The sequence below is a fragment of the Triticum aestivum genome, chromosome 7B (assembly GCF_018294505.1).
Source record: "Triticum aestivum cultivar Chinese Spring chromosome 7B, IWGSC CS RefSeq v2.1, whole genome shotgun sequence".
In the NCBI taxonomy this organism is placed as follows: Eukaryota; Viridiplantae; Streptophyta; class Magnoliopsida; order Poales; family Poaceae; genus Triticum; species Triticum aestivum.
Window position 1 is genome coordinate 390,460,925 of NC_057813.1, and position 12,051 is coordinate 390,472,975.

Sequence of the window (12,051 nt, forward strand, 5' to 3'; positions counted from 1 at the left end):
GATAGACGTATGGATGGAAGGAGACAATACGTGTGTTCCTGATGGCTAGTGAGAGATAGTCATACTTAGGGGGGAGTGCGTGCACCTATGATGGAGTGAGGGATTATGGTACTTATGGGGGGTGCATGTCACATAGAGGGAGAACAAGGGCGGAGAGTGTTAGATGGGTCTATGTAGCGCGAGCGAGATATGTGTATGTGTGAACCGGGATATGGCCGAGTGGTGTGTCAGATAGCTGAGAGGGGGAAACACATATTCCATCCTCTCAATAATGCAGTGCATATAATTTTTTTAGAAGTCGAACTTTGTAAACTTTGACCAGGTTTACGCAAATATTATTTATATCTACAATACCAAAGATACATCATACGAAACTACATCTCATGTTGAATCTAATGATATATGTTTGCTGTTCTATATGTAAATGTTTTATCCACACACATGGTCAAACTTTGTGATGTTTGACTTTTCAATAAATCTATATGCTATGGACCGAAGAGAGTGCCTAAGTCGAGAGAGATCAAGTGTGTGCGAAGGAGAATGAGTGAGTGTGGAAAGAGAGAGAGAGAGAGAGAGAGAGAGAGAGTGAAAGAGAAAGGGACAACAAACGATAAATTAGAGAGAGAGAGTGTGTGTGTTCATTTCTTATGCAAACATAGCACGCATGCATCTCCGAGATAGAAAAGCGAGGTGAGGAGATACACGAAAATATCTAGTGCGTGATTGTTTGCAACGAAGAGAGACACCCCTATAGCACAAGTCCAATAGAGGTCTGGCCAACAAGGGACAAAGGTCGAGAGGGACACATGGAGAAGATGGATGCATGGGCAAGGAGAGAGGCCGTGTTTGTGATAGAGAGATCCCCTCGAGATCATGAGGGGACTATATGGGTGGGAGATCGAGGGACGAGGTGCGTGTGCGATAGAAAGATGCCCCGAGAGAAATCGAGATCGACCATGCACCTGTTTGTGATGGAAACTAAGAATTAGCTACTCATATACATATAGGGGGGAATGCGTGTGCCTACAATTGAGTGAGAGACCATCATACTTGGCTAGGCATGAAATTGTGTGTGTGTATGTGTGATGAGAGAGAACTAGGGAGAGAGAGAGAGAGAGAGAGAGAACCAGGGAGAGAGAGAGAGAGTTTTGGATGGGTCTATCGAGTGCGAGTCAGATATGCATGTGTATGTGTGACCCAGGGAGATGGAGAGTTTGAGAGAGAGTTGGAAGATCTCTGAGATGGCAGAGTGGTGCGTGAGAGAGTTACGGGCAACGAGCCAGGGAATTTGTGTGCGTACGATGAGTGCACCCAAGATATTTAGCTTGGACTATAGAATTATACATAGTGTGCAAGAGAGACCTATACATGGAGTGTGCATGCGAACTAGAAAGACCCCCCCCCCACACACACACAAAGAGAGAGAGAGAGAGAGGGACCAACAAGGTTTGTGTTTGAATGCGTGCGATAGAATTGAAGATTGTCGGCAAGAGAGAGAGAGCAGGAGTCCAGGAGAGGGGGAGGTCGCGTTTTATGCATCAAAGACTGATATAAGCCATGTTTCAATATAAACTTGCATTCAAATATTTAAATTGGCGAACATGTTGTCTGCAATCCACACATGAATGGAGATATGCGTATCAAACAAGTTCATTAATTTGACTTTTAACATGTTCATGGAGTACTATAATATTGTACAACATGCTACTCTATTGAGGTGTTCAATTTTGGATTTAGTTCACTATTTTGATGTGGTGAATGAGCTATTTCATTGAATCAAGATATTTAATTTGGGTTTGATTCCCGTTTTTAGTGGGCCAACTATTTGTCATATAGTAAATCGTTAGCAACGAGCATGTAAAAACACATTAGTCCCGAGCATCATCTCTCCATCTAAAAAAGAAGTGGCAAGCTAATATTTCAAAATTTGATTCGAATTGACTTGGTAAGGTAGACGTGGATGCTCATTCTCCCAAAATTTGAACGACCCGCTAAACACCCTCTGCTCGGTGGAATTAGCCCGAGAAAATGAATGGGAGATGCGAAATTACCGGCCTATGTGGGACACGCATCAATTGGTCTGTTGTACATCGAGGGTAGGTTTGTAACTTTATCCAAGAGCGCCTTCTTCTTGGCAGAAATGACATGTGCCAAATAATTCAGAAACCATGGGCGGGAAAACACCCTCTTCTCAACCGAAATCACTTGCGCCAACTATTTCAAAACACGCCCTCCTCACCCGAAATTGCTTGTGCCCACTATCTCAAAACATGCCCTCCTCACCCGAAATTGCTCGCGCCCACTATTTCAAAACACGCCCTCCTCGCTCGAAATCGCTCACGTCCACTATTTCGAAACACACCCTCCTCGTCCGAAATCGCTCGCGCCCACTATTTGGGAGAAGCAAAGTTACTCTACTATCCCCGACCCTCAGTACACAGACCCAAGCCCAGAAGCCTAAAGGCAGGGGTAGAACTGTAACCCCCCCCCCACAGACACACACATTTTATACAAATGCATCCATAAGACATGGTTTCCCCTCCCAATTCCCCATTCATACCTCATGGGCGCCAAATCACCTTCTCCCTGGAAGCTTCCTTCTCCCCAGCCGCGAAACCTCAGCTCCTCCTCATGGCGCCCCCACCGCACCAAATTCACCGCCACCCTCCTCCCCAATGTCGGAGACATTATCCGTTTGCCGTCGTGCACTAGGCCGTGTGGCTCTTACTCCGTGCTGTTGGAGCTGCCTCGACGACGGCCGCATGAACCGTATCGGAGCCGATTCACCCCCACCGTTGTGCACGAAGCCAGAGCGGCTTCAACTTCGGATGCGTCCAGGGTGAGGGAGTCCTGGATTAGGGGGGTATCGGGACAGCCGGACTGTATATATCGTCCGGACTATTGAAGCGTGAAGATACAAGACTCAATACTTCGGCCCGTGTCTGGATGGGACTCTCCTTTGCTTGGAAGACAAGCTTGGCGATCCGGATATTGTGTTTCCTTCCTTGTAACCGACTCCATGTAAACCCTAGCCCTCTCTGGTCTCTATACAACCCGGAGAGGTTGGTCCTTAGAAGGCCGATCACAAGTACAATCATACCATCATAGGCTAGCTTCTAGGGTTTAGCCTCTACGATCTTCTGGTAGATCTACTCCTGTACCACCCATATCTTCAATATTAATCAAGCAGGAAGTAGGGTTTTACCTCCATCGAGAGGGCCCGAACCTGGGTAAACATCTATGTACCTTGCTTCCTGTTACCATCAGCCTTGACGCACAGATCGGGACCCCCTACCCGAGATCCGCCGGTTTTGACAGCGACATTGGTGCTTTCATTGAGAGTTCCTCTGTGTCGTTGCTACGGGGCTCGATGGCGCCTTCAACCGTCAACAACACGGTCCAGGGAGAGACTTTTCTCCCCGGACAGATCTTCGTGTTCGACGGCTTCACACTGCGGGCCAATTCGCTTGGCCATCTGGAGCATATCGATGGCTACGCCCCCGGCCACCAGGTTCGGTTCGGAAACTTGAACTACACAACTGATATTCGCGGAGACTTGATCTTTGACGGATTTGGGCCTGCGCCAGTATCACCGAAGATCACGACGAGCATGGCTTAAACCTGCTGCCGGACAAAGCTCAGGATCTAAACCCGGAGCAAGTTGCATTGCCTAAGGACGGAGGGATGGACCTCGCCCTGCAGGCCACACACTCATCGGCGATGGAGCCGAACACGGGTCTCACCTCTGTGGTGGCCTATGACTTCGGACCCCCGGATTCGCATCCAGATGTTGGTTCCTGTCGACGCTCTCCCGAGCCCGCCGAGCCTGATTGGGCTTCGGTAATGGAATTCACCGCTGCGGATATCTTCTAGCACTCGCCCTTTGGCGACATGTTGAATTCATTAAAAACTCTCTCTTTGACAGAAAATTCCGGGCCGAACTATGTCCGGCTTGAGTGGGAAGCAGGAGACGAAGGAATTCGTTACCCACCCACCACCCACTTCATAGCCACTGTTGATGATTTAACCAACGTGCTTGACTTCGACTCCGAAGGCATCGACGGTATGGACGACGATGCAAGAGAAGATTCAGAATCTATGGGGTACCGGACTTCCGCCTCGTCACACGACATATACATGGTGGATACACCCAAGGAGGATGATCGTGATAATCCGGAAGATAAAACCCCCGGGCAAAAGCCAAAGCGACGGCATAGACGCCGTTCCAAGTCTAGCAACAGTAAAAATATCAGCAAGAGCGCCAGAAGGATCGATACTCCGGTCAACCCCGAAGGCAACAACGACCATACGGAACCAGCGATGGAGCGGGATGAACCAGGTCATGCCGAACACAGTTCGGAGCAGACTCCCCAGGATAATGATCCGGAGGGACGAGTTCATCAAACCAACCCAGGACAAGACGACAGTCCGGCGAGGGACTATGGTCATAAAAATGATTATGCCAATCAAATACCAGTTCGGAATAAACACTGGACACAACAACAGCCGACGACATGCCACAACACGTCCAGATACAGAGGGGCTGCTCACCCCCTGTGCTTTATCGAAGAGGTACTAGATCATGAATTTCCACAGGGCTTTAACCCTGTGAGCATAGAGGCATACGACGGAATGACAGACCCAGGGGTCTGGATCGAGGACTTTATCCTGCATATACACATGGCTCGTGGGGATGACCTCCATGCCATCAAATACCTTCCCCTCAAACTGAAGGGACCAACTCGACTCTGGTTGAAAAGCCTCCCCGAAAATTCAATTAGGAGTTGGGAGGAACTCGAGGACCCTTTCAGGGCCAATTTTCAAGGGACTTATGTCCGGCCTCCGGATGCTGACGATCTAAGTCACATAATCCAACAACCCGGAGAGTCCGCCCGCAAGCTGTGGAACAGATTTCTCACTAAGAAGAATCAAATTGTCGATTGTCCGGATGCCGAAGCCTTAGTGGCATTCAAACATAGCATCCGCGACAAGTGGCTCGCCAGACACCTCGGCCAAGAAAAGCCAAGGACAATGGCAGCCCTAACAAGCCTTATGACCCGCTTTTGCATAGGTGAAGATAGCTGGCTAGCCCGTAAAGGCACCAGCGACCCCAGCACATCTGAAATAAGAGATGGCAACGGGAAGCCACGGCGTAATAAAAACAAACACCAAAACAAGGAAGAGAGCCCGGATAACACAATGGTTAACGCCGGATTCAGGGGCTCTCGGCCTGATCAGCAAAAGAAGCCATTTAAAGGCAGTAAAGAGGGACCGTCCGGTCTGAATAGAGTTCTAGACAGACTGTGCCAAATTCATGGCACCCCTGACAAACCTGTGAACCACACGCACAGAGAGTGCTGGGTCTTCAAGGAGGCCGGCAAATTAAATGCCGAACACAAGGGAAGGGATACCCCAAGTGAAGACGAGGATGAACCTCGCCAGCCGAACACTGGGGGACATAAAAAATTCCCGCCAGAGGTTAAAACAGTGAACATGATCCACGCAACTCGCACATCCATGAGAAGGCATGAACGCGCGCATAGAGACGCGCGCGACATAGAGACCATCGTACCCACACCCAGCTACTGGATGTCTTGTCCGATCACTTTCGATCACTTGGACGGCCAAACTAGAATTCGGCGCGGAGGTTCAAACGCCTTGGTGCTTGACCCAATAATCGATGGATACCGTCTCACACGTGTCCTCATGGACGGCGGCAGTAGTCTCAATTTAATATACAAGGACACTATCCGCAAGATGGGGATAAACCCATCCAGAATTAATCAAAGCAACACCACCTTTGAAGGTGTGATACTAGGCGCTGAAGCCTACAGCAGGGGCTCCGTCGTACTAGAGGTAGCATTCGGCTCCCCAGGCAACTCCAAAAGCGAAGAATTACTCTTCATCATCGCACCCTTCCAAAGCAACTATCATGCATTGCTTGGAAGAACGGCCTTCGCCTGCTTCAATGCATTGCCGCACTATGGCTACCTTACACTCAAGATGCCTGGTCCACATGGCGACATGACCGTTAGCGGAATCACAAAGCGCTCTTCACGCACAAAGGAGCACGCGACGGCCCTAGTGGCCGAACTATAAGCGGCCCCCAATATCAGAAAACATGACTGGTCGTTAAGACCAAAGACACGGTTAGACGAGTCCGGTAGCCCAGATAAAATTGAACCAGGGCACCGTATATGTAATCCCATAGCGGACACCAGGGGCTATAAACACTTAATAAAGCCCCACACTTGCTTCAACCTTATTGGAAGACCAACATCTTACACTTTTACTATCCATCGCATACTTACGTTGTACTCTCCTATGAGTTTTCTTTTTCCATAGACAACGTTCGCGCGATACCCTTCCAGGATACGGCACAACAGAGACAAAGGCGTGGACATGCAGCAGGGCCCCGTTCAACAGGTTTATTTTTAGATTAAGCCCCTAGGTAAACCTTTTCTATTGCCTCTTATTGCTTAACCATCCCATGGGATCCATACCCACAGAGGATACTGCCGTTTTTGGCATTTCGCCACGACAGATTAATGCACGTACCTGGAAACACAGGGTTTATAATGAATGGGCATTCTTGAGCCCATCTTCTGTTATAAAGTCCGAATACCTTCGGGAGTGTTCGGCGCCACGAGTTTGGCCTTATATGCATCAACTCCGAATCATGTCTTTGGTCAAATGTTGGGTTAGCCCGGCTCCTGGGTTTGCCGCCTTATGTTTCGTTATTATCGGCTAAGGTGGCCAAAGGAGAACTACTGCGATTATGCCCTGGTTATTGCGGATGAGCACCTCAGTAGAGAAAGCCAAAAACTGACTGTCATGATACAGCGAGAGACCGATCAACCAATCAAACACTCACCGGAATTTTTAGGATTCCTCCGCATTAACGAAGGGCCATTTCCCCGCCATGTACATACGCGCCCATATTCGGATGAACGCGAAGGTACAAGGGGCTACATAGTAGCCCCAACGTTAGACTCCTGTGGCTAAGCGAAATTGTTACAGCTATATAGTCCGGTTGCCTAGTTCGACGTGCGATCACCTCCTTAATGGACCAAGACGTTGGATCAAGAGTGATTAAGCATATTTTTTGCAAACGCCCCCGCATTGTCTGCATGGGGACTGAAGCCAACTACTGCTAACTTTCGGATTACACACACACACACACACACACACACACACATATATATATATATATATATATATATAAACGGCCGCACAGGGGACACAAACATATTTTCAGGCAAACAGTATAAATATAGCCTTATAATCAAAATAAACATTGTTTTTACAATGATTAGATTCATCACTCGAACAAGACATTCTTCGAGCACTGCGCCTCTATTAGGTGGGCGCCCTCTGTGACCTGTGCCAAGTAGTGCTAGGCCGGATATTGGCCCCCCACCGGATCCTGGGCCGCTATAATGGTGTCATCCATATCCGTCCAATAGGCTTTAACGCGGGCAAGAGCCATCCGTGCACCCTCCATACACGCCGACCTCCTTATGGCATCGATCCGAGGCACGGCCCCAAGGAATTGTTGCACTAAACCAAAGTAATTGTCCGGCTTAGGCCCCTTCGGCCAAAGATGGTCTATTACAGACCGCATTGCAAGCCCGGACAGCCTGTGAAGCTCCGCTACAACAGCCATCTTGTCACTTAACGGCAGCGGGCGAGTGGGAGCATTGAATTGCGACCAGAAAAGCTTCTCCACTTCCTTATCACCCTGATCATCGAAGAACTTGGCAGCGTCAGTTGTACTCTTCGCCAAATCCACATACGCGTCCCCAGGACTCCAGCGCCCATCCAGGGGAGCGTACTTCGGATCGAAAAACTTCGTCCGCAGCAAGTAGGAGCCCCCAGCCGCAATTTTACCGGCCTGTTGAAGCTCCTCATGCGCACCCCTGAGCTCAGTCCATATTTCCTTGGTGGCATTCAGTGCCTTGTCCAGATCAGCTTGACTATCCTTATGCTCCTTTTTAAGGAGCTCATACCGGTCAGCGGCATTTTTTAACTCCAAAGCCATTTCGACTATCTTTTCCTTGCTTCGGCGATGAGCAGCCTATTCGGTTCTCAATTCCTCGGCCGCCTTTAGGGCAGCCGCATCGCTAGCCTGAGCTTGCTCCTTGGCCTGGGCAAGTTCCGCCCTCAGGGCTCCCATGGCAGCAACACCATCTATAGTCCAAACATATTACATTAACATCATGCCGCCTTCATATTTTCCTATATAAAGGAAGGCACAACACATACCTTGTGATTTATCCAGCCGCTCGTTCACCAGCGTGATATCGGCATCGATCAATCCAATCTGCCTCGTTAGTTCGGCAACCTCAACGGATTGGCCGGCGGCCGGACCCACAGGTACCTGCACATATTTACAACACAATCATTGGTTTATGATCCCCCGTTTGCCGCCTAGGGCAGTCAACTAGAGTCTCAGGGGCTACTATCTATATGGAGCACACCTAGGCGTGCCTCACAGCCAAAGAAATAGTGTATTCTTCATTACATACCTCAAAGCCTCTGAGCAGGCTGGTAAATGCTTCATTCAACCCGCTGGTAGCGGATGAAATCTTCTTGAGCACCATGCTCATTAATGAGCGGTGCTCCTCCGAGGGCACAGCTCACTCTAGTAGGCCTGTCAGTACGTCCGACCGGACATTATACTGTGCCGGACTCTCCCCATTGCCCCTCGTGGGAGCCCAATGCTCCGGGCTCAGGGCGGCTGACGCATTGGCTTCCGGCTTCGGCAGATCCGGACTCCTCCGGGACGACACCTCAGTGTCGCCCGCTTCATGATTGGAGAGGTGGGTGGGGTCTCGCTCTCCATCATCTCCGGAGGAAGTTCCCCAGAAGACGAACTCTGTCGAGAAGAGCTGCTAGCCGGACTACAAAATACGGAACCTGGTTATTGATCTAGGAGAGATACAATACCTTCAAATTAACGATTGACTTACAGCTCGTTGGAGGGCTGGCCCGTTGGCGGGCGTAACGCGGTGAGGATGCCCGTCGCGGCAGATCCCCTTGGTGATACCTTCTTCCCTTGCTCGGGCATCTCCGTCTCCAGGTCTTCGGAGGCGGCCCCCTTCTTCCCGCGTGGGGAGGAGGCCTTAGCCTCCCCTTCCCGACTATCCTCCCTAGGGGAGGTAACAATTCCCCTGATTTGGGTGCGTAGCATGTGGAGTTCGGTTTCTTCGTTCTTCCCCTTATCCTTCCCTGAGGGCATTCTGCTGAGTACCCGGTCAAGCATCTTGGCCATGGTGGGACCAGGCGAACCTTCGGGAAGTGGCGCCGGACACCTGATTCTCTCCGCCTTGTTGAGCCATTCCTGGCCACGGATGATTTTCAGAATAAACAATTATGACAAATACAAAACAAGGTGTCCGGCATCAAGGCTACTTACTTGGGTATCTAGGCGATTGCATCTTAGGCCCGCATCCTCGGTGGTGTCCGGACACTCTACTTTCTGTCCGAAGAATAATTTGCACATCCCTTCGAGCTTAAAGCCGAAGAAGTGCTTGACAGTCCGCGGACCCTCCGGATTGAACTCCCACATCCGGAGAGGCCTGCGTTGGCACGGCAACATCCGTCGGATTAACATCACTAGCATTATGCTGACGAGGTTAATGTCCCTCTCAAGAAGCTCCCGGATGCGATTCTGCAGTACTGGTACATCACCAGCGGGCCCCCAATTCCATCCTACGTCTGTCCAGGACGCCAACTGTGATGGAGGGCCCGAGCGGAACTCGGGGGCGGCTACCCACTTTGTGCCCCTAGGGGCTGTGACATAAAACCACCTCCGCTGCCATACATCGGATACTTCTGGGAAAGAACCCTCTAGCCATGGGGCGTCGGTGTTCCTGCTTATTATGGCACCTCCGCACTCCACGTGTCGCCCCTCGATCACCTTCGGCTTCACATTGAAGGTCTTGAGCCATAAGCCGAAGTGTGGGGTGACGTGAAGAAAAGCCTCGCACACGATAATGAACGACGAGATATGGAGGATAGCGTCCGGAGCTAGATCATGAAAATCCAACCCATAGTAGAACATGAGCCCCCTCACAAAGGGGTCGAGGGTGAAGCCCAAGCCGCGGAGGAAGTGTGGGACAAAAACGACGCACTCATTGGGCTCTGGTGTGGGGATGACCTGCCCTGGAGGAGGAAGTCTGTGCTGGATGTCGGCCGTCAGGTATCTGACCTCCCTAAGCTTCACAATGTCTTCCTTTTGAATCCAGGAGGCCACCCACCGGCATCGAGGGTTGGATCCGGACATATTGGAGGATCTGGGGTGTTGGAGCTTAGGTTTCGGGTGTTAGAACTTGAGGTGCAAGAAGGCGCGAGGAAGGTGGAAAAGAGGCATAGGCCTCGACCCCTTTATAAAGGGAGTGAATATCAAGAGTCCTCGGTGTGACCGTTTGAGGCTTATCTAAAAACACACGGAGTTATACCAACGGCCGTCGTGGGGTCACGCACGCCCGTATTAATGGAAAATCCCGTAATAAGAGGAACACGATCTCCGCCTCGACGGGACGTGCCAATAAAACCGCCTGGTAACACGAGTCGAGGTGGGGTAAGAAACGCCGGTTCGCATTGGACCAGGCCACGATGCAAGGGCACGACATATGAAGATTGCCAGCGGATCAGATTTATTCTATGTGAAGATCATCTTGCAGATCCGGACATGGTCTACGTGTTCGATAACCACTTTGGAGTATTCAGAGAAGGAACCCGCCTTGCATTGCCGAAGACAATACTACGTGTCGGACTCATCGTCATTGAAGCCTGGTTCAGGGGCTACTGAGGGAGTCCTGGATTAGGGGGTATCCGGACAGCCGGTATATATCGTCCGGACTATTGAAGCGTGAAGATACAAGACTCAAGACTTCGGCCCATGTCCGGATGGGACTCTCCTTTGCGTGTAAGACAAGCTTGGCGATCCGGATATTGTGTTTCCTTCCTTGTAACCGACTCCATGTAAACCCTAGCCCTCTCTGGTGTCTATATAAACCGGAGAGGTTGGTCCTTAGAAGGCCGATCACAATTACAATCATACCATCATAGGCTAGCTTCTAGGGTTTAGCCTCTACGATCTCGTGGTAGATCTACTCTTGTACCACCCATATCTTCAATATTAATCAAGCAGGAAGTAGGGTTTTACCTCCATCGAGAGGGTCCAAACCTGGGTAAACATCTGTGTCCCTTGCTTCCTGTTACCATCAACCTTGACGCACAGATCGGGACCCCCTACTCGAGATCCGCCGGTTTTGACACCGACACAGGGCCCCGGCGCTGCTTCCTCGTAGCTGTCGATCATCGTGACATCTTTGCTTTCCTACCGCCGGTAGCCACCGCAACCATGCCGGCCTCACCGACTCGACAGTTGGAGCTGCCTACTTCACCGGGCCTCAAGATAGGTCGTACACTTCATCTCAAATCATTTTATTAGGCGTCAGTTGTCTGAATTTTTATTCTAGGCCAATCGATACCCAATGGGAAGCAGCACCCCTCGAGGCGGTGGAGCTCCTAGGCTGCTGGTTGGCTGGTGTCTAACAGAAGGGTACATGGGCACAAGTTCGCTGTGGAAGCAGCGCTTAGATGGACATCTTAGAGTTGTGTGGGTTGAAGGTACTGCCGCCGCCGGATCTGGATGATGGCGAGTCTTTGTGGATTGGCTGGGGGCGACGCAACCACGGCAGTGCAGTGGGGTGGGGAGCGGGGTTTTGGTCGGAGCTCTTGCATCCCCGAATGGCGTAGGCATGCTACTCTGCCGGTGCTCGCTAGCTCTTCGGGGAAGATTCTGAACAGTGTCAGCCAGGAGGCACAAGACGGCCATCAAGCCATCCGGCGTAGATCAGACAGTACCAAAATAACATAAAATCGTGTGGCCCCAATTTAGACTTCAGTCAACTGACGTGTCACCAATCTCGTACCTTACTGTTGATCTCTTAGGGTATTTCCTCAGATCAGAGATGTGTGTCGTTCTCAACATTATGCATTTTCTGCATCTTCAGCCACACCGTCTTCCTTCTCACCGCA